This window comes from Pseudopipra pipra, chromosome 6, assembly GCF_036250125.1.
Source record: "Pseudopipra pipra isolate bDixPip1 chromosome 6, bDixPip1.hap1, whole genome shotgun sequence".
Lineage (NCBI taxonomy): Eukaryota > Metazoa > Chordata > Aves > Passeriformes > Pipridae > Pseudopipra > Pseudopipra pipra.
The window spans coordinates 18,349-40,064 of NC_087554.1; the positions used below are offsets into that span (position 1 = coordinate 18,349).

Consider the following 21,716-nt stretch of genomic DNA (forward strand, 5'->3'; position numbering starts at 1 on the left):
GATCCCGCGGCGCTTCGCTCTGGGCTCTGGGGCTGTTCCGGCTGGTTTTGGGTGCGGGTTTGGGGCACTGCGCACACCCTGCCCTGGCCACAGCCCCGCCCCAGCTCGCTGCGCTCCCCGCACCCCTTGCTCAGCTCCGCGGGGATTTGTGCCTCCTCTGAAGGTGGCAAATGTCTGCAAAGCCAGTCGGGAAGCCAGAGAGCTGCAGCCCCCGGGCCCCGCCGCGGCTTCCCCGCCCTCCCCCGGCCCCTCCCGCCCGTCCCGCCCCGCAGCGCCGCTCCCGCTGCCGCCCTCGAACCCAAGGAACGAACCCCGTGCCCCCGGCACAGGCCGGTCCCTCCCCGGCAGCCTCGGCAGCGCCGGGAGCGGCCGCAGCCCCCAACGCCGGGCGGGGCGCGCCGGGAGGGGCCGCGCGGGGCGGGGGCGGGTCCCGCGGCTGCGACCCCGCGGGGAAGGGACCCCCGGGCCGGCCCCGTCCGGCACCGCCGCTGGCCCTGCTCGGCCACCGCCCCTCGCCCACAGTTTTAACGTTATAGAGCCAAGTTTAATCCCGAGCGCTGCAAGCTCCCACGTGCAGGGCATTTCCATAGACTTGTTATTTTTCTCTTTTTAATGACCACGTTGCTAAAGTCAGGGAAATACAATCAACATTCCCTAAACACCATCACTTCTACATCCACCTGTGATCAGGGGCCGATGGGCAGCAGCCTGCCCTGGACGGGCTGCAGGGATGCTGTGAAGGCCACTGTGCCCCAGGTTTGAAGGACTCTGGCCATGATCCCCGGCCCGTGGGCAGAGAGCCCAGAGCCAAGGGGAACTCCAGCCAGCTGCAGGCAGATGTTACTCCGTCCCCATGTCGGGGGTGGGGATGAAGGTGCCCTTCCCCGTTCGGAAGTGGAAGTCGTCCCCTGTGCAGAGCCTGCTCTGATCCTCAGCCTCGTGGGAGCCAATTCCCTTGTCCCAGCCCACTTCCTGCAGAGAAGAAAGGGAAAGATTGCACATAAGGGAGACATTCTTCCCTGGGAGGGTGGGGAGGTGGCCTGGCACAGAGAAGCTGTGGCTGCCCCATCCCTGCAAGTGGCCAAGGCCAGGCTGGATGTCTATTAGAAGGTGTCCCTGCCTGTGGCAGGGGATGGAAGGAGATGATCCCTGAGATCCTTTCCAACCCAAACCACTCCAGGATCCCCAGATGATTCCACGCTCTCTCTCTGCATTTATTTGGCATCATTTCCTCTCAAAAACAACATCTCCAATTTAGTTGATTGCTAAAGCCATCATTTTAAAATCTTCCCAGGAATCAAAAGGGACTGGAAAACACACAGAAATCATTCCTACACCCACCAAAGCATTAGGAATTGGAACCCAATTCCCTCATCTCCGTCCTTGTTTTTCTTGGCTGGAAAACCTGATGATCCCCGCTGGCTATTTTTAGGCTGCTTTTCTTCCACAGCTCCTTTCTCCCGGCTGAAACCTCCTGGCATATTCAGGGCTTATCTGGAGGGAAGCCCCTCTGAGGTATTTCCTCTCGTGGCAATTCTGTGGGATGAAGAATTAAAAAAAGCACGTCAAGAGCTCCTTCTCCCCCCTTCCTTCACAAACACCCTCCCAGTTTGTCCTTGGCAGCTCCATCCCCCCGGCACCCGCACCCGACGCTTCGGCTCCGCTGGGAAAGGGACAGCAAGTGCAGTAGCAAGTTCAGTGCTGGGCAGGGGCTCCCTGGGGAACGGCACTTCAGTGCTTTAGTCCGTGGCCTTTCCTGCTGCCCTCCCTCCTGGAGGCAGAGGATGACCCGGCCCTTGTTTCTCCCACGCTCGCAGACCCGGGTCCTGCTCTTTTGGCCCCACTTTTCTTAGCAGACCCGGCCTCATTTTCCAGGGTCCCCAGGAAACTTCTGCACTTGACCCATTGCTAAGTGCAGAGCACAGGGCAAGGGAAGGACAAATTTCTCAGCACCCACCCCCTGGAACTTTCCTTCTCTGCAGCACGCTCCCGTTCCCGCTGTCTCTGGAGGTGCCCGCACGAGTCCTCCTTGTCCCAGCTCTGCCAAACTGACACACGCACAGGAGAAATAACAGGTCTTGCTTGCACAATTCCCGACCCGAACCCTTGCCTGTCCTGCCCAGAGCTGAGGGAAATCTGACAGAATATTAATAAACCCCCTTTGTTAAGAACAGTCATCAGCCCGGTCCTTCAGGCTTTGCAGCAGTTTGTAGGGAACAGACCCAAATCCCAGTCCTACCTCTAAATTTCTAACAGCTTTCCTTAGAGAGATTCTGGACAGTAACACATACAACGGAAAGAAAAGACTGCACAAGGAGTAACAGAAGGTTTGCACGAAGAACAGAGGTTCCTGTTCTCCCTCATCAGGCTGGAACTGTAGGACCCACTCTTTGCCACCAAGAGACCAAAGCATTGTCATTAAGACTTAAACCTCTCCCCCACAGGTGTTTCTCAGAGAACTGGGTGGGCCAGCAAGGAGCTACTCCCATGTGCCTGCAGTGCTTTGGGGAGGGGCAAGACAACCTCCCACTTCTGCTTGGAAGAGAATGAAAAGTCATTCCCCTTCTCTCTCTCTGACCCAGCACCAAAGCAGTCCTGTAGGACAACATCGGACTAGGCCTGATTCAACTGGGAAAGAAAAAAACCCTAAACAAACAAACAAAATCACCCCGAATTTCAAGGTAAAAATACACTGCCTCCTGAACAGGAGCACACAAAATACACTGAAGCCAAACAGAAAATGACAAACCAGAAAAAAAAAAAGAGCCAAACGAAATGCTCTGCTTGCCTTGGTACGCTCTCTGCTTGATCATTCCAAAGGAGATTCTCCACAGATCAGAAGCAATTACCAATCATTTTTCCTCTGTAACAGTTAATGAAGGACTTGGGTTTCTGCTGAGGGGCTGGACATGTCCAGTGAGGGTTCAGGGTCTGGTGGGTTGTTTATGGTGGATCCTGACCGGCCCAGGCCAAACCCAACCACCCCCATTGCTGCTCCATCCCACATGGAGAATATTGATACTGTCTAGAAATACTCCCCTTCCCTGCTACTCCATCCTTCCTTACACATCCGTGGAGCAGGTTTTCTCCACCCTTTGTTCCCAGCAACAGCTCTCCAGCCCTAATCCCAGCTCCAACAGACACAAACTAAACACACCTAAGGCGATGGTTCCATCAGCACCTGGAATTCCAAGCTCCCCATTCTCTGGAATGCTCATCCCAACACTCACAGCAATCTCACCTCAGCCCACAGGCTCTCTGTCCTCACAGGGAAACACAGCCTGCTCTGGCACCATGTTTCCTCTCACTCCTGGTCTCCTGCAACCCCCAGGGAAATCCAATCCCTCAGACCCTGCATCCCTGGACACGAGGGGAACTGGAGTTTGACCCGGATCCCAGCGCTCTGGACAAGTGTGTTCCCAGGAGCACAGGCCTGTGGCTCCATCCAGCCCATCCTTCCCTCCTTTCCCCCCAGGGAGTCCCAAACCCTCCCCCAGCTCCCCTGCGTCTGTCCCCCGGCCCAGCCCAGCTCCAGGCTCTCCCCCAGCGCTGTGTCAGCTCCAGACCTGGCAGAGCTGCAAACACCCCCCAGCTCGGCCCCCCCGGGCTACTGAAACCCCAAGCCAAGGCTCGGGCTCACCAACAGGGACCAACCTGCCCCACTCAGCACAGCCCAACCCCACAGCTCGGGGACCCCACGCTCACCCGGCCCTTTGCCCCCAGTGGAAGGGATGGGACCTGCAGCATCCAACCGGGGATGAGAGTGGAAGGTGCCCCTGCCCACGGAAGACAGGGTGGCCTTTGAAGGTCCCCTTCAAACCAAATCGCTCTCTCATTCCCCTCCAAAATAACTCCCAAGAGACACAGCAATCAAAGCAGAGGGACTGCACTCCCAGCTTTTCTTACCTGCAGGCATACAGCACGTTGGACATAAAAGCCACAGGGTTAGTCCTGCCAGAGGTGTCCGGCACACACACGGCGACCAAAGGGAAAGAGGCAGCCTGGGAACACGGAGTAAAAGGCACTTTAATTAGGAGTACACTGAGCAATAGCCAGGTCATTCACACAGCTTCACTGTCCAGTCACACAAAAAGCACTCACCGAGGCCTCAGTTAGGATGGTTCCTGACGCTGACCGGGTGAACACCTCCCCGTAAGCCCGCTCCGCTCCTGCCAGGCACTGGGGCTCACCCCCAGGGGGGCTTTGCCAGCACCCAGTGGAAATTAAAATTACAGCCTGGGCAAAGGTGCTTCCCGCAGGACCGCTCCTGGCCAAGGCCACCGCTCCGTGCAAGTCAGACCACTGACCACCCGGGGCTGGGGACTTTCGGGGGCACGCTTCCAGCTTTTATTCTCCAGAGACTCCAGTTCTTCCTGGCACCCCTTGCTTCAGTCTTCCCCTGTTGGAAGAGGTCACTTTGTCTTTCGAGGGGACAGATTGCCAAAGCCCGGCCGGTCCATTCCCACGAGGAAAGAAAGGTAGCTTTGTCTCGGACAGGATGCTGAGGGGGGAGACACAAAATAAAAGTTTAATTTAAAACAACTGCCGAGAATAGAAAGCAATTCAAACATAAGGCAGACGAGGCTCGTGCAAAACCCAGTACATTTGACGTCAAAGGAGAATTATTTCCCTCTGCACCTCAGAGAATGCAATTTTCACCCCCAGGTCCTGCTTCCCATCCTCGAACAAAACACACTGACAAAATTTTTCACCATGCCAGTGGAGAGCTACTAGAGCACACCGCACAGGGAAGCCGAGGCTGCCCCTGGATCCCTGCAAGTGTTCCAGGCCAGGCTGGATGGGACCTGCAGCATCCAACCGGGGATGAGAGTGGAAGGTGCCCCTGCCCACGGAAGACAGGGTGGCCTTTGAAGGTCCCCTTCAAACCAAATCGCTCTCTCATTCCCCTCCGAAACAACTCCCAAAGAGACACAGCAATCAAAGCAGAGGGACTGCACTCCCAGCTTTTCTTACCTGCAGGTTCACAGCACAGCACGCTGGACGTAAAAGCCACGGTACTTAGTCCTGCCAGAGGCGTCCGGCACAGTGTCCACGGTGACCGAAGGAAAAGAGGCAGCCTGGGAACACGGAGTAAAAGACACTGTCGTTAGGAGTACACCGAGCAACAGCCGGGTCATTCCCACAGGCAGCTTCGCTGTGCAGTCCCACAAAAAGCTCCGACTCCGGATTGAAGCTCGGAGAAGCCCGGCAGTGCCAAAACACTCCAGCTCTCCGCTTCCCAGCCCGCCCCGACCGCCGGGCGCCGCCTCGCAGTCGCCGCCTGGCGGACACGGCCGGGAACGGCACTGCAGCCGCGCGGCCCCCCCCTTGCGAGACCCGCGGCGCCTTTCGCGAGGACGGGCCTTTCTTCCCTAAAACCTGCCCTTCCCTAGGAAAAGCTGGGCAATTCACAGAGTTGCTGTTTTTATCCCGGCTTCCCAAAGGACTTCTCTCTCCCGGCGGCGGCGGCAGCGGCAGCAGCAGCAGCAACGCTCCCCGCGAAGCCCTGACCGAGGCTGGGAATTGACACACAACAAGCCAAGAGCATGAACTCGGCCCCAAAACACTCCCCAACAGACCAATTTACAGTCACCTTTGCCTCCTCCCCCCCGCGCAGGCCCAGGCTTTGGGATTCCAAGGCAAACCCCGAGAGGCCCAGAGAGCAGCAGCCCCTCAGCCCCAGCACGGCCTCCCCCGGGCTCCCCCGGCCGGGAAGCGGCCTAGCCAGCCCCTGCTGTGCAGCACAGCAGGCGGGGGGATGACTTTTGGGACCCCTCCCTGGCCGCTGCAGAGCAATGCAGGCATCGGGGCCAAGTCCTGCCCGGCCCCCGGGCACTGCAGACAGTTCAGCCCCAGCAGCAGCAGCAGCAGCAGCGGGCTGTTCTGCCTCTTGCTCCCCTCTCATTTGGACCCCAACGGTGAGGAACAAGCCCCGGGCACAATCGGCACCGAGCAGCAAGGCCTGGGCTCGCCAGAGGCCCGGGCCTGCCTACTCCAGGCTCTGGGCTTTCTTTGCTTTCTTCCGCCGTAATTCTCCTGCCCCGGCAAGCGTTAAAAGACACACTGCCCGGGGAGACGTGCCCCGAAACAGCCATCAGTTCCAAGGCCAGAAAATCTCAGGGCCACACTTCGAAACCCTGCCGCGAGGCCCCCGGAGAAGCCAAGGGGAGCTGGGATTCCCTGCAGTCCCAGGGAAGCGAGGGGAAGGTGGCAAAGGGGCAGAGAGCAAACCCCCCCCCCCAGCTGCTTCTCCCTGCAACCCCTCCGGCAGGCGCAGCTGCCCTGGGATTTCATGCCCCTTGTGTCTCTTGCGAGCTCAACGAGCGAACAAAGGGGTCCTGCAAGATCCGCTTCCTCTGTCCCTGAGGCGGCGCAGACCCTCCCCGCGGGGGGGGTGCGATGCCAGGGCACATCCGAGCCCGGCCCTGCCGCCTGCCGCTCTCGCCGCCCCTTCTCCTGGCGGCGGCACGCAGGTGCGAGTGTCTCCGCAGAGGCGAGAAACCTGCCTGTCGCTTCCCCTGCCTGCAGGCCCCGCTGGCCGCGGGAGAGGCAGAAGAGCGGCCGCCGCCCCCCCGCCGGGCCCCCGCTTACCCCGGCGACGATCTCCTGCAGAGCCCGACGTCGGATCCGCCGCCGTGGGTCGCTTCCGGGGGGGGGAGGCGGCGGCGCAGCCCCGACAGCATCTCCGGGGCACGGCGGGAGCGGAGCGGAGCGGAGCGGGGCAGGCGGGCGGGAGGGCGGCGACCACCTGGGGTCCTGCGCCTGCGCGGCGCGCCGCGTCGCCGAGAGGGGGCTGCCGGCGCCGGTGCCTGCCGCCGCCCGCGAACCCGCCGCCCGCGCCCGGCGCCGCCGAGCGCCCCGCCCCGTCCCCACAGCGGGAAGCGGCGCGGCGAGACGGCGCTGCGGGCGCGGGGCGGGGGTCCGGGGCGGAGCGGAGGTCAGGCACCAGGAAAAAACGCCTGTCTGAGGCGAGGGGGCCTCTTGCCGCCATCTTGAGTGTGGCCGGGCTAAGTTCCGGTCCTGGCGGCGCCCTCTTGAGTGTGGCCTCGGGGCGACTTCCGGGCCGGGGCCGCCATCTTTGTGTACGGCCTTGGAGGACTTCCGGTCATGGCGCTGCCATCTTTCTGTACGGCCTCGCAGCACTTCCGGTCCGGGTGGTGCGCCCTCCAAAACAGCCCGGTCGCTCTCTACTTCCGGTGCCCCGCTTTACCCGGACAACGACCCTCGCTAATTTCTGCGCTTTCGCCCCAAAAATCTTCACCTTATTCCCCCCGCGCACACCCCGGGAGAGACGGGAGACCGCAGCTCCCGCCGTGCCGCCGGAGCCGGCCCTCAAGTCGAGCGGGGAGCGCTGCAGCGGCACAGGAGCCACTGCGCATGCGTCGCCGCTTGCCCTCGCCCGCCCGCCCTCACTTACCTCGTGATCGCCGGCGTCTCGCTTACGACTGCGCAGGCGCCGCCGTCGCCACCTTGCCTGCCCCCCCCACACCGCCCGCCTTCGCTCGCTCTCGCTGCGCGCGCCTCGCCCGCTTTGCCCCGGCCCCTCCCTCACATTTCGCGGCACCCCCTCCGCTGCCTTTTCGGCTCCCCGCCCTTCCCCCGACCACCTTTTCGGGTCCCCTTCTCATACTTTAGGGGGGACCCCCAAGTCACGGGGCGGACGGCGGGGCGGGGCGGGGAGTAAACCCCGGGGTGCCCAAGAAGCCCTGGTTTTCCCTTTCATTTCACTTGGCATTTTATTAGGGCCTTTTTACTTTGCTCGCTTTGATTTTTTTTCTTTCATTTTCCTTCTTTATTGCCTTAATTTTTTATTCTATTTATTTTTCATTTCATTTTCTTTTCTTTTCTTTCTCGTTTGCTTTTATTTTTTTTAGTTCTTAGTCCTCCAGAGAGCAACAAAGAACACTGAAGCTCCTCTGGGACAGACAAAGGCCCCCCTACCCTTCCCTTAGACACAACGCCTGCCAGGAGGGCCCCGCAAGCCCGCTCCGCTCCTGCCAGGCACTGGGGCTCACCCCCAGGGGGGCTTTGCCAGCACCCAGTGGAAATTAAAATTACAGCCTGGGCAGGAAATTCAAAGTACAGGACGGCAGGACCGCTCCTGGCCAAGGCCACCGGTCCGTGCAAGTCAGACCACTGACCACCCGGGGCTGGGGACTTTCGGGGCCATACTTCCAGCTTTTATTCTCCAGAGACTCCAGTTCTTCCTGGCACCCCTTGCTTCAGTCTTCCCCTGCTGCAAGAGGTCACTTTGTCTTTCGAGGGGACAGATTGCCAAAGCCCGGCCGGTCCACTCCCACGAGGAAAGAAAGGTAGCTTTGTCTCGGACAGGATGCTGAGGGGGGAGACACAAAATAAAAGTTTAATTTAAAATAACTGCCGAGAACAGAAAGCACTTCAAACATAAGGCAGACGAGGCTCGTGCAAAACCCAGTACATTTGACTTCAAAGGTGAATTATTTCCCTCTGCACCTAACAGAATGGCATTTTCCCCCAGGTCCTGCTTCCCATCCTCGAACAAAACACGCTGACAACATTTTTCACCATGCCAGTGGAGAGCTATTAGAGAGCACTGCACAAGGAAGCTGAGCCTGCCCCTGGATCCCTGCAAGTGTTCCAGGCCAGGCTGGATGGGACCTGCAGCATCCAACCAGGGATGAGAGTGGAAGGTGCCCCTGCCCACGGAAGACAGGGTGGCCTTTGAAGGTCCCCTTCAAACCAAATCGCTCTCTCATTCCCCTCCAAAATAACTCCCAAGAGACACAGCAACCAAAGCAGAGGGACTGCACTCCCAGCTTTTCTTACCTGCAGGCATACAGCACGTTGGACATAAAAGCCACAGGGTTAGTCCTGCCAGAGGTGTCCGGCACAGTGTCCACGGCGACCGAAGGGAAAGAGGCAGCCTGGGAACACGGAGTAAAAGGCACTTTAATTAGGAGTACACTGAGCAATAGCCAGGTCATTCACACAGCTCCACTGTCCAGTCACACAAAAAGCACTCACCGAGGCCTCAGTTAGGATGGTTCCTGACGCTGACCGGGTGAACACCTCCCCGCAAGCCCGCTCCGCTCCTGCCAGGCACTGGGGCTCACCCCCAGGGGGGCTCTGCCAGCACCCAGTGGAAATTAAAATTACAGCCTGGGCAGGAAATTCAAAGTACAGGCCGGCAGGACCGCTCCTGGCCAAGGCCACCGGTCCGTGCAAGTCAGACCACTGACCACCCGGGGCTGGGGACTTTCGGGGCCATACTTCCAGCTTTTATTCTCCAGAGACTCCAGTTCTTCCTGGCACCCCTTGCTTCAGTCTTCCCCTGCTGCAAGAGGTCACTTTGTCTTTCGAGGGGACAGATTGCCAAAGCCCGGCCGGTCCATTCCCACGAGGAAAGAAAGGTAGCTTTGTCTCGGACAGGATGCTGAGGGGGGAGACACAAAATAAAAGTTTAATTTAAAACAACTGCCGAGAATAGAAAGCAATTCAAACATAAGGCAGACGAGGCTCGTGCAAAACCCAGTACATTTGACTTCAAAGGAGAATTATTTCCCTCTGCACCTCAGAGAACGCAATTTTCACCCTGGTCCTGCTTCCCATCCTCGAACAAAACACACTGACAAAATTTTTCACCATGCCAGTGGAGAGCTATTAGAGCACACCGCACAGGGAAGCTGAGCCTGCCCCTGGATCCCTGCAAGTGTTCCAGGCCAGGCTGGATGGGACCTGCAGCATCCAACCGGGGATGAGAGCGGAAGGTGCCCCTGCCCACGGAAGGCAGGGTGGCCTTTGAAGGTCCCCTTCAAACCAAATCGCTCTCTCATTCCCCTCCAAAATAACTCCCAAGAGACACAGCAACCAAAGCAGAGGGACTGCACTCCCAGCTTTTCTTACCTGCAGGCATACAGCACGTTGGACATAAAAGCCACAGGGTTAGTCCTGCCAGAGGTGTCCGGCACACACACGGCGACCAAAGGGAAAGAGGCAGCCTGGGAACACGGAGTAAAAGGCACTTTAATTAGGAGTACACTGAGCAATAGCCAGGTCATTCACACAGCTTCACTCTCCAGTCACACAAAAAGCACTCACCGAGGCCTCAGTTAGGATGGTTCCTGACGCTGACCGGGTGAACACCTCCCCGCAAGCCCGCTCCGCTCCTGCCAGGCACTGGGGCTCACCCCCAGGGGGGCTTTGCCAGCACCCAGTGGAAATTAAAATTACAGCCTGGGCAAAGGTGCTTCCCGCAGGACCACTCCTGGCCAAGGCCACCGGTCCGTGCAAGTCAGACCACTGACCACCCGGGGCTGGGGACTTTCGGGGCCATACTTCCAGCTTTTATTCTCCAGAGACTCCAGTTCTTCCTGGCACCCCTTGCTTCAGTCTTCCCCTGCTGCAAGAGGTCACTTTGTCTTTCGAGGGGACAGATTGCCAAAGCCCGGCCGGTCCATTCCCACGAGGAAAGAAAGGTAGCTTTGTCTCGGACAGGATGCTGAGGGGGGAGACACAAAATAAAATTTTAATTTAAAACAACTGCCGAGAACAGAAAGCAATTCAAACATAAGGCAGACGAGGCTCGTGCAAAACCCAGTACATTTGACTTCAAAGGAGAATTATTTCCCTCTGCACCTAACAGAATGGCATTTTCCCCCACGTCCTGCTTCCCATCCTCGAACAAAACACGCTGACAACATTTTTCACCATGCCAGTGGAGAGGTACTAGAGAGCACTGCACAGGGAAGCTGAGCCTGCCCCTGGATCCCTGCAAGTGTTCCAGGCCAGGCTGGATGGGACCTGCAGCATCCAACCGGGGATGAGAGTGGAAGGTGCCCCTGCCCACGGAAGACAGGGTGGCCTTTGAAGGTCCCCTTCAAACCAAATTTCCCCTCCAAAATAACTCCCAAAGAGACACAGCAACCAAAGCAGAGGGACTGCACTCCCAGCTTTTCTTACCTGCAGGCATACAGCACGTTGGACATAAAAGCCACAGGGTTAGTCCTGCCAGAGGTGTCCGGCACACACACGGCGACCAAAGGGAAAGAGGCAGCCTGGGAACACGGAGTAAAAGGCACTTTAATTAGGAGTACACTGAGCAATAGCCAGGTCATTCACACAGCTCCACTGTCCAGTCACACAAAAAGCACTCACCGAGGCCTCAGTTAGGATGGTTCCTGACGCTGACCGGGTGAACACCTCCCCGCAAGCCCGCTCCGCTCCTGCCAGGCACTGGGGCTCACCCCCAGGGGGGCTTTGCCAGCACCCAGTGGAAATTAAAATTACAGCCTGGGCAGGAAATTCAAAGTACAGGCCGGCAGGACCGCTCCTGGCCAAGGCCACCGGTCCGTGCAAGTCAGACCACTGACCACCCGGGGCTGGGGACTTTCGGGGGCACGCTTCCAGCTTTTATTCTCCAGAGACTCCAGTTCTTCCTGGCACCCCTTGCTTCAGTCTTCCCCTGCTGCAAGAGGTCACTTTGTCTTTCGAGGGGACAGATTGCCAAAGCCCGGCCGGTCCATTCCCACGAGGAAAGAAAGGTAGCTTTGTCTCGGACAGGATGCTGAGGGGGGAGACACAAAATAAAAGTTTAATTTAAAACAACTGCCGAGAACAGAAAGCAATTCAAACATAAGGCAGACGAGGCTCGTGCAAAACCCAGTACATTTGACTTCAAAGGAGAATTATTTCCCTCTGCACCTCAGAGAATGCAATTTTCACCCCGGTCCTGCTTCCCATCCTCGAACAAAACACACTGACAACATTTTTCACCATGCCAGTGGAGAGCTATTAGAGCACACCGCACAGGGAAGCTGAGCCTGCCCCTGGATCCCTGCAAGTGTTCCAGGCCAGGCTGGATGGGACCTGCAGCATCCAACCGGGGATGAGAGCGGAAGGTGCCCCTGCCCACGGAAGACAGGGTGGCCTTTGAAGGTCCCCTTCAAACCAAATCGCTCTCTCATTCCCCTCCAAAATAACTCCCAAGAGACACAGCAATCAAAGCAGAGGGACCGCACTCCCAGCTTTTCTTACCTGCAGGTTCACAGCACAGCACGCTGGACGTAAAAGCCACGGTAGTTAGTCCTGCCAGAGGCGTCCGGCACAGTGTCCACGGTGACCGAAGGAAAAGAGGCAGCCTGGGAACACGGAGTAAAAGACACTGTCGTTAGGAGTACACCGAGCAACAGCCGGGTCATTCCCACAGGCAGCTTCGCTGTGCAGTCCCACAAAAAGCTCCGACTCCGGATTGAAGCTCGGAGAAGCCCGGCAGTGCCAAAACACTCCAGCTCTCCGCTTCCCAGCCCGCCCCGACCGCCGGGCGCCGCCTCGCAGTCGCCGCCTGGCGGACACGGCCGGGAACGGCACTGCAGCCGCGCGGCCCCCCCCTTGCGAGACCCGCGGCGCCTTTCGCGAGGACGGGCCTTTCTTCCCTAAAACCTGCCCTTCCCTAGGAAAAGCTGGGCAATTCACAGAGTTGCTGTTTTTATCCCGGCTTCCCAAAGGACTTCTCTCTCCCGGCGGCGGCGGCAGCGGCAGCGGCAGCAGCAACGCTCCCCGCGAAGCCCTGACCGAGGCTGGGAATTGACACACAACAAGCCAAGAGCATGAACTCGGCCCCAAAACACTCCCCAACAGACCAATTTACAGTCACCTTTGCCTCCTCCCCCCCGCGCAGGCCCAGGCTTTGGGATTCCAAGGCAAACCCCGAGAGGCCCAGAGAGCAGCAGCCCCTCAGCCCCAGCACGGCCTCCCCCGGGCTCCCCCGGCCGGGAAGCGGCCTAGCCAGCCCCTGCTGTGCAGCACAGCAGGTGGGGGGATGACTTTTGGGACCCCTCCCTGGCCGCTGCAGAGCAATGCAGGCATCGGGGCCAAGTCCTGCCCGGCCCCCGGGCACTGCAGACAGTTCAGCCCCAGCAGCAGCAGCAGCAGCAGCGGGCTGTTCTGCCTCTTGCTCCCCTCTCATTTGGACCCCAACGGTGAGGAACAAGCCCCGGGCACAATCGGCACCGAGCAGCAAGGCCTGGGCTCGCCAGAGGCCCGGGCCTGCCTACTCCAGGCTCTGGGCTTTCTTTGCTTTCTTCCGCCGTAATTCTCCTGCCCCGGCAAGCGTTAAAAGACACACTGCCCGGGGAGACGTGCCCCGAAACAGCCATCAGTTCCAAGGCCAGAAAATCTCAGGGCCACACTTCGAAACCCTGCCGCGAGGCCCCCGGAGAAGCCAAGGGGAGCTGGGATTCCCTGCAGTCCCAGGGAAGCGAGGGGAAGGTGGCAAAGGGGCAGAGAGCAAACCCCCCCCCCCAGCTGCTTCTCCCTGCAACCCCTCCGGCAGGCGCAGCTGCCCTGGGATTTCATGCCCCTTGTGTCTCTTGCGAGCTCAACGAGCGAACAAAGGGGTCCTGCAAGATCCGCTTCCTCTGTCCCTGAGGCGGCGCAGACCCTCCCCGCGGGGGGGGTGCGATGCCAGGGCACATCCGAGCCCGGCCCTGCCGCCTGCCGCTCTCGCCGCCCCTTCTCCTGGCGGCGGCACGCAGGTGCGAGTGTCTCCGCAGAGGCGAGAAACCTGCCTGTCGCTTCCCCTGCCTGCAGGCCCCGCTGGCCGCGGGAGAGGCAGAAGAGCGGCCGCCGCCCCCCCGCCGGGCCCCCGCTTACCCCGGCGACGATCTCCTGCAGAGCCCGACGTCGGATCCGCCGCCGTGGGTCGCTTCCGGGGGGGGGAGGCGGCGGCGCAGCCCCGACAGCATCTCCGGGGCACGGCGGGAGCGGAGCGGAGCGGAGCGGGGCAGGCGGGCGGGAGGGCGGCGACCACCTGGGGTCCTGCGCCTGCGCGGCGCGCCGCGTCGCCGAGAGGGGGCTGCCGGCGCCGGTGCCTGCCGCCGCCCGCGAACCCGCCGCCCGCGCCCGGCGCCGCCGAGCGCCCCGCCCCGTCCCCACAGCGGGAAGCGGCGCGGCGAGACGGCGCTGCGGGCGCGGGGCGGGGGTCCGGGGCGGAGCGGAGGTCAGGCACCAGGAAAAAACGCCTGTCTGAGGCGAGGGGGCCTCTTGCCGCCATCTTGAGTGTGGCCGGGCTAAGTTCCGGTCCTGGCGGCGCCCTCTTGAGTGTGGCCTCGGGGCGACTTCCGGGCCGGGGCCGCCATCTTTGTGTACGGCCTTGGAGGACTTCCGGTCATGGCGCCGCCATCTTTGTGTACGGCCTCGCAGCACTTCCGGTCCGGGTGGTGCGCCCTCCAAAACAGCCCGGTCGCTCTCTACTTCCGGTGCCCCGCTTTACCCGGACAACGACCCTCGCTAATTTCTGCGCTTTCGCCCCAAAAATCTTCACGTTATTCCCCCCGCGCACACCCCGGGAGAGACGGGAGACCGCAGCTCCAGCCGTGCCGCCGGAGCCGGCCCTCAAGTCGAGCGGGGAGCGCTGCAGCGGCACAGGAGCCACTGCGCATGCGTCGCCGCTTGCCCTCGCCCGCCCGCCCTCACTTACCTCGTGATCGCCGGCGTCTCGCTTACGACTGCGCAGGCGCCGCCGTCGCCACCTTGCCTGCCCCCCCCACACCGCCCGCCTTCGCTCGCTCTCGCTGCGCGCGCCTCGCCCGCTTTGCCCCGGCCCCTCCCTCACATTTCGCGGCACCCCCTCCGCTGCCTTTTCGGCTCCCCGCCCTTCCCCCGACCACCTTTTCGGGTCCCCTTCTCATATTTTAGGGGGGACCCCCAAGTCACGGGGCGGGGCGGGGCGGGGCGGGGCGGGAAGTAAACCCCGGGGTGCCCAAGAAGCCCTGGTTTTCCCTTTCATTTCACTTGGCATTTTATTAGGGCCTTTTTACTTTGCTCGCTTTGATTTTTTTTCTTTCATTTTCCTTCTTTATTGCCTTAATTTTTTATTCTATTTATTTTTCATTTCATTTTCTTTTCTTTTCTTTCTCGTTTGCTTTTATTTTTTTTAGTTCTTAGTCCTCCAGAGAGCAACAAAGAACACTGAAGCTCCTCTGGGACAGACAAAGGCCCCCCTACCCTTCCCTTAGACACAACGCCTGCCAGGAGGGCCCCGCAAGCCCGCTCCGCTCCTGCCAGGCACTGGGGCTCACCCCCAGGGGAGCTTTGCCAGCACCCAGTGGAAATTAAAATTACAGCCTGGGCAGGAAATTCAAATTACAGGACGGCAGGACCGCTCCTGGCCAAGGCCACCGGGCCGTGCAAGTCAGACCACTGACCACCCGGGGCTGGGGACTTTCGGGGGCACGCTTCCAGCTTTTATTCTCCAGAGACTCCAGTTCTTCCTGGCACCCCTTGCTTCAGTCTTCCCCTGCTGCAAGAGGTCACTTTGTCTTTCGAGGGGACAGATTGCCAAAGCCCGGCCGGTCCATTCCCACGAGGAAAGAAAGGTAGCTTTGTCTCGGACAGGATGCTGAGGGGGGAGACACAAAATAAAAGTTTAATTTAAAACAACTGCCGAGAACAGAAAGCAATTCAAACATAAGGCAGACGAGGCTCGTGCAAAACCCAGTACATTTGACTTCAAAGGAGAATTACTTCCCTCTGCACCTAACAGAATGGCATTTTCCCCCAGGTCCTGCTTCCCATCCTCGAACAAAACACGCTGACAACATTTTTCACCATGCCAGTGGAGAGCTATTAGAGCACACCGCACAGGGAAGCTGAGCCTGCCCCTGGATCCCTGCAAGTGTTCCAGGTCAGGCTGGATGGGACCTGCAGCATCCAACCAGGGATGAGAGTGGAAGGTGCCCCTGCCCACGCAAGGCAGGGTGGCCTTTGAAGGTCCCCTTCAAACCAAATTTCCCCTCCAAAATAACTCCCAAAGAGACACAGCAACCAAAGCAGAGGGACTGCACTCCCAGCTTTTCTTACCTGCAGGCATACAGCACGTTGGACATAAAAGCCACAGGGTTAGTCCTGCCAGAGGTGTCCGGCACACACACGGCGACCGAAGGGAAAGAGGCAGCCTGGGAACACGGAGTAAAAGGCACTTTAATTAGGAGTACACTGAGCAATAGCCAGGTCATTCACACAGCTTCACTCTCCAGTCACACAAAAAGCACTCACCGAGGCCTCAGTTAGGATGGTTCCTGACGCTGACCGGGTGAACACCTCCCCGCAAGCCCGCTCCGCTCCTGCCAGGCACTGGGGCTCACCCCCAGGGGGGCTTTGCCAGCACCCAGTGGAAATTAAAATTACAGCCTGGGCAGGAAATTAAAAGTACAGGCCGGCAGGACCGCTCCTGGCCAAGGCCACCGGTCCGTGCAAGTCAGACCACTGACCACCCGGGGCTGGGGACTTTCGGGGCCATACTTCCAGCTTTTATTCTCCAGAGACTCCAGTTCTTCCTGGCACCCCTTGCTTCAGTCTTCCCCTGCTGCAAGAGGTCACTTTGTCTTTCGAGGGGACAGATTGCCAAAGCCCGGCCGGTCCATTCCCACGAGGAAAGAAAGGTAGCTTTGTCTCGGACAGGATGCTGAGGGGGGAGACACAAAATAAAAGTTTAATTTAAAACAACTGCCGAGAATAGAAAGCAATTCAAACATAAGGCAGACGAGGCTCGTGCAAAACCCAGTACATTTGACTTCAAAGGAGAATTATTTCCCTCTGCACCTCAGAGAACGCAATTTTCACCCCGGTCCTGCTTCCCATCCTCGAACAAAACACACTGACAAAATTTTTCATCATGCCAGTGGAGAGCTACTAGAGCACACCGCACAGGGAAGCTGAGCCTGCCCCTGGATCCCTGCAAGTGTTCCAGGCCAGGCTGGATGGGACCTGCAGCATCCAACCGGGGATGAGAGTGGAAGGTGCCCCTGCCCACGGAAGACAGGGTGGCCTTTGAAGGTCCCCTTCAAACCAAATCGCTCTCTCATTCCCCTCCGAAACAACTCCCAAAGAGACACAGCAATCAAAGCAGAGGGACTGCACTCCCAGCTTTTCTTACCTGCAGGTTCACAGCACAGCACGCTGGACGTAAAAGCCACGGTAGTTAGTCCTGCCAGAGGCGTCCGGCACAGTGTCCACGGCGACCGAAGGAAAAGAGGCAGCCTGGGAACACGGAGTAAAAGACACTGTCGTTAGGAGTACACCGAGCAACAGCCGGGTCATTCCCACAGGCAGCTTCGCTGTGCAGTCCCACAAAAAGCTCCCACTCCGGATTGAAGCTCGGAGAAGCCCGGCAGTGCCAAAACACTCCAGCTCTCCGCTTCCCAGCCCGCCCCGACCGCCGGGCGCCGCCTCGCAGTCGCCGCCTGGCGGACACGGCCGGGAACGGCACTGCAGCCGCGCGGCCCCCCCCTTGCGAGACCCGCGGCGCCTTTCGCGAGGACGGGCCTTTCTTCCCTAAAACCTGCCCTTCCCTAGGAAAAGCTGGGCAATTCACAGAGTTGCTGTTTTTATCCCGGCTTCCCAAAGGACTTCTCTCTCCCGGCGGCGGCGGCAGCGGCAGCAGCAGCAGCAACGCTCCCCGCGAAGCCCTGACCGAGGCTGGGAATTGACACACAACAAGCCAAGAGCATGAACTCGGCCCCAAAACACTCCCCAACAGACCAATTTACAGTCCCCTTTGCCTCCTCCCCCCCGCGCAGGCCCAGGCTTTGGGATTCCAAGGCAAACCCCGAGAGGCCCAGAGAGCAGCAGCCCCTCAGCCCCAGCACGGCCTCCCCCGGGCTCCCCCGGCCGGGAACCGGCCTAGCCAGCCCCTGCTGTGCAGCACAGCAGGCGGGGGGATGACTTTTGGGACCCCTCCCTGGCCGCTGCAGAGCAATGCAGGCATCGGGGCCAAGTCCTGCCCGGCCCCCGGGCACTGCAGACAGTTCAGCCCCAGCAGCAGCAGCAGCAGCAGCAGCAGCAGCAGCGGGCTGTTCTGCCTCTTGCTCCCCTCTCATTTGGACCCCAACGGTGAGGAAGAAGCCCCGGGCACAATCGGCACCGAGCAGCAAGGCCTGGGCTCGCCAGAGGCCCGGGCCTGCCTACTCCAGGCTCTGGGCTTTCTTTGCTTTCTTCCGCCGTAATTCTCCTGCCCCGGCAAGCGTTAAAAGACACACTGCCCGGGGAGACGTGCCCCGAAACAGCCATCAGTTCCAAGGCCAGAAAATCTCAGGGCCACACTTCGAAACCCTGCCGCGAGGCCCCCGGAGAAGCCAAGGGGAGCTGGGATTCCCTGCAGTCCCAGGGAAGCGAGGGGAAGGTGGCAAAGGGGCAGAGAGCAAACCCCCCCCCCCCAGCTGCTTCTCCCTGCAACCCCTCCGGCAGGCGCAGCTGCCCTGGGATTTCATGCCCCTTGTGTCTCTTGCGAGCTCAACGAGCGAACAAAGGGGTCCTGCAAGATCCGCTTCCTCTGTCCCTGAGGCGGCACAGAGCCTCCCCGCGGGGGGGGTGCGATGCCAGGGCACATCCGAGCCCGGCCCTGCCGCCTGCCGCTCTCGCCGCCCCTTCTCCTGGCGGCGGCACGCAGGTGCGAGTGTCTCCGCAGAGGCGAGAAACCTGCCTGTCGCTTCCCCTGCCTGCAGGCCCCGCTGGCCGCGGGAGAGGCAGAAGAGCGGCCGCCGCCCCCCCGCCGGGCCCCCGCTTACCCCGGCGACGATCTCCTGCAGAGCCCGACGTCGGATCCGCCGCCGTGGGTCGCTTCCGGGGGGGGGAGGCGGCGGCGCAGCCCCGACAGCATCTCCGGGGCACGGCGGGAGCGGAGCGGAGCGGGGCGGGCGGGCGGGAGGGCGGCGACCACCTGGGGTCCTGCGCCTGCGCGGCGCGCCGCGTCGCCGAGAGGGGGCTGCCGGCGCCGGTGCCTGCCGCCGCCCGCGAACCCGCCGCCCGCGCCCGGCGCCGCCGAGCGCCCCGCCCCGTCCCCACAGCGGGAAGCGGCGCGGCGAGACGGCGCTGCGGGCGCGGGGCGGGGGTCCGGGGCGGAGCGGAGGTCAGGCACCAGGAAAAACGCCTCTCTGAGGCGAGTGGGCCTCTCGCCGCCATCTTGAGTGTGGCCGGGCTAAGTTCCGGTTTTGGCGGCGCCATCTTGAGTGTGGCCTCGGGGCGACTTCCGGGCCGGGGCCGCCATCTTTGTGTACGGCCTTGGAGGACTTCCGGTCATGGCGCCGCCATCTTTGTGTACGGCCTCGCAGCACTTCCGGTCCGGGTGGTGCGCCCTCCAAAACAGCCCGGTCGCTCTCTACTTCCGGTGCCCCGCTTTACCCGGACAACGACCCTCGCTAATTTCTGCGCTTTCGCCCCAAAAATCTTCACGTTATTCCCCCCGCGCACACCCCGGGAGAGACGGGAGACCGCAGCTCCCGCCGTGCCGCCGGAGCCGGCCCTCAAGTCGAGCGGGGAGCGCTGCAGCGGCACAGGAGCCACTGCGCATGCGTCGCCGCTTGCCCTCGCCCGCCCGCCCTCACTTACCTCGTGATCGCCGGCGTCTCGCTTACGACTGCGCAGGCGCCGCCGTCGCCACCTTGCCTGCCCCCCCCACACCGCCCGCCTTCGCTCGCTCTCGCTGCGCGCGCCTCGCCCGCTTTGCCCCGGCCCCTCCCTCACATTTCGCGGCACCCCCTCCGCTGCCTTTTCGGCTCCCCGCCCTTCCCCCGACCACCTTTTGGGCTCCCCTTCTCATACTTTAGGGGGGACCCCCAAGTCACGGGGCGGGGCGGGGCGGGAAGTAAACCCCGGGGTGCCCAAGAAGCCCTGGTTTTCCCTTTCATTTCACTTGGCATTTTATTAGGGCCTTTTTACTTTGCTCGCTTTGATTTTTTTTCTTTCATTTTCCTTCTTTATTGCCTTAATTTTTTATTCTATTTATTTTTCATTTCATTTTCTTTTCTTTTCTTTCTCGTTTGCTTTTATTTTTTTTAGTTCTTAGTTCTCCAGAGAGCAACAAAGAACACTGAAGCTCCTCTGGGACAGACAAAGGCCCCCCTACCCTTCCCTTAGACACAACGCCTGCCAGGAGGGCCCCGCAAGCCCGCTCCGCTCCTGCCAGGCACTGGGGCTCACCCCCAGGGGAGCTTTGCCAGCACCCAGTGGAAATTAAAATTACAGCCTGGGCAGGAAATTCAAATTACAGGACGGCAGGACCGCTCCTGGCCAAGGCCACCGCTCCGTGCAAGTCAGACCACTGACCACCCGGGGCTGGGGACTTTCGGGGGCACGCTTCCAGCTTTTATTCCCCAGAAACTCCAGTTCTTCCTGGCAGCCCTTGCTTCAGTCTTCCCCCCCCCCATTCACGGAAATCACCACAAAAACTGACCCAGAACTCACCAAAATCTCTCCAAAAATGACCCAAAACTGACCCAAATCATCACTGAAAATGGCCAGAAACTGAGCCAAATTTCCCTCAAAAATAACCAGAAACTGACAAAAAGTAACCCCCCAAAATGACCAGAAATTCACCCAAATCAATCCAAAAAGTGACCCAAAACTGAAAAAAATTAACCCTCAAAAATGACCAGAAACTGACCCAAATCACCACAAAAAATGACCAGAAACTGACACAAAATGACTCCAAAAAATGACCCAGAACTCACCCAAATCTCTCCAATGACCAGAAACTGACTAAAATCTCCCAAAAAATGACCACAAACTGACCAAAATCACCCAAAAAAAGGACGAGAAACTCACCCAAATCACCCCAAAACTTTATCCAAAAGTCACCCAAATCATCCCAAAAACTGAAAAAAAATGACCAAAATCTCCCCAAAAATACTCAAAAACTGACCAAAATCTCCCCAAAAATTGACCCAAAACACCCAAATCACCCCCAAAAATGACGAGAAACTGACCAAGATCTCCCCAAAAACTGACTCAAATTACCCCCAAAACTGATGCAATTCACCCCAAAAATTGATCCACAACTGACCCGAAACTGGCCCAAATCACCCCAAAAACTAACTCCAAATTGGCCCAAAATCTGAGCCAAAAAATGCAAAAAAAAACCCCCAAAACTGACCCAAAATGACACAGAATCACCCTAAAAACTTACCAGAAACTGACCCAAAATCACTCCAAAAATGACCCAAAACTCACTCAAATCTCCCCTGAAAATGACCCAAAACTGACACAAATCTCCCCAAAAAATGACCAGAAACTGACGCAAAATTACCCCCAAAAATGACCCAGAACTCACCCGAATCTCCCAAAAACTGTCCCAAAAGTCAGCCAAATCTCCCTAAAAAATGTCCAGAAACTGACTCAAATCTCCCCAAAAAAAGGTCAAAAATTCACACAAATCTCGCCAAAAAATGACCCAAAACTCACCCAAAATTACCTCTCAAAAACGACCCAAAAATGACCCAGAATTACCCCCCAAAATGACCCAGAACTCACCGAAATCTCCCTAAAAAAATGACCAGAAACTGACTCAAAATTACCCCAAAAAATGACCCAAAATTCACCCAAATCTCCCCAAAAAATGACCCAAAAGTCAGCCAAATCTCCCAAAAAAATGACCAGAAACTGACCCAAATCTCCCCCAAAAATGGCCAGAAAATCACACAAATCTCCCCAAAAAATAACCAGAAACTGACACAAATCTCCCAAAAAAATGACCAGAAACTGACCCAAAATTCTCCCCAAAAATGACCCAGAACTCACCCAAATCTCCCCCAAAAAACAACCCCAAACTATCCCAAATATCTCCAAAAATATGACTCAAAACTCACCAAAATCACCCCAAAAAATGACCAGAAAGTAACCCAAATCACCCTGAAAAATGACCAGAAACTGACATAAAATAACTGCTAAAGATGACCTCCAACTCA

General features: G+C 58.9%; 3 long non-coding RNA genes across 4 annotated transcripts in view; all 3 read right to left on the minus strand.

Annotated features, from left to right (window-relative positions):
• The window catches only part of LOC135415333 (uncharacterized), a 39,421-nt gene that overhangs the window by 5,659 nt on the left and 12,046 nt on the right, over window positions 1-21,716 (minus strand). The window lies entirely within an intron of this gene.
• Window positions 593-20,166, minus strand: LOC135415334 (uncharacterized). 2 transcript variants are annotated; one of them, XR_010431090.1, is made up of 5 exons: window positions 20,073-20,166; window positions 4,102-4,283; window positions 3,907-4,001; window positions 1,958-2,863; window positions 593-1,536 (listed from the first exon to the last, which is right to left on the minus strand). It is a non-coding gene; the product is annotated as an uncharacterized LOC135415334 (long non-coding RNA). The 2 variants fall into 2 exon arrangements; XR_010431089.1 differs by lacking the exons at window positions 3,907-4,001; window positions 4,102-4,283; window positions 20,073-20,166 and adding an exon at window positions 3,242-3,396.
• Window positions 8,716-9,968, minus strand: LOC135415332 (uncharacterized). Its single transcript, XR_010431086.1, has 3 exons — window positions 9,883-9,968; window positions 9,004-9,412; window positions 8,716-8,903 (listed from the first exon to the last, which is right to left on the minus strand). It is a non-coding gene; the product is annotated as an uncharacterized LOC135415332 (long non-coding RNA).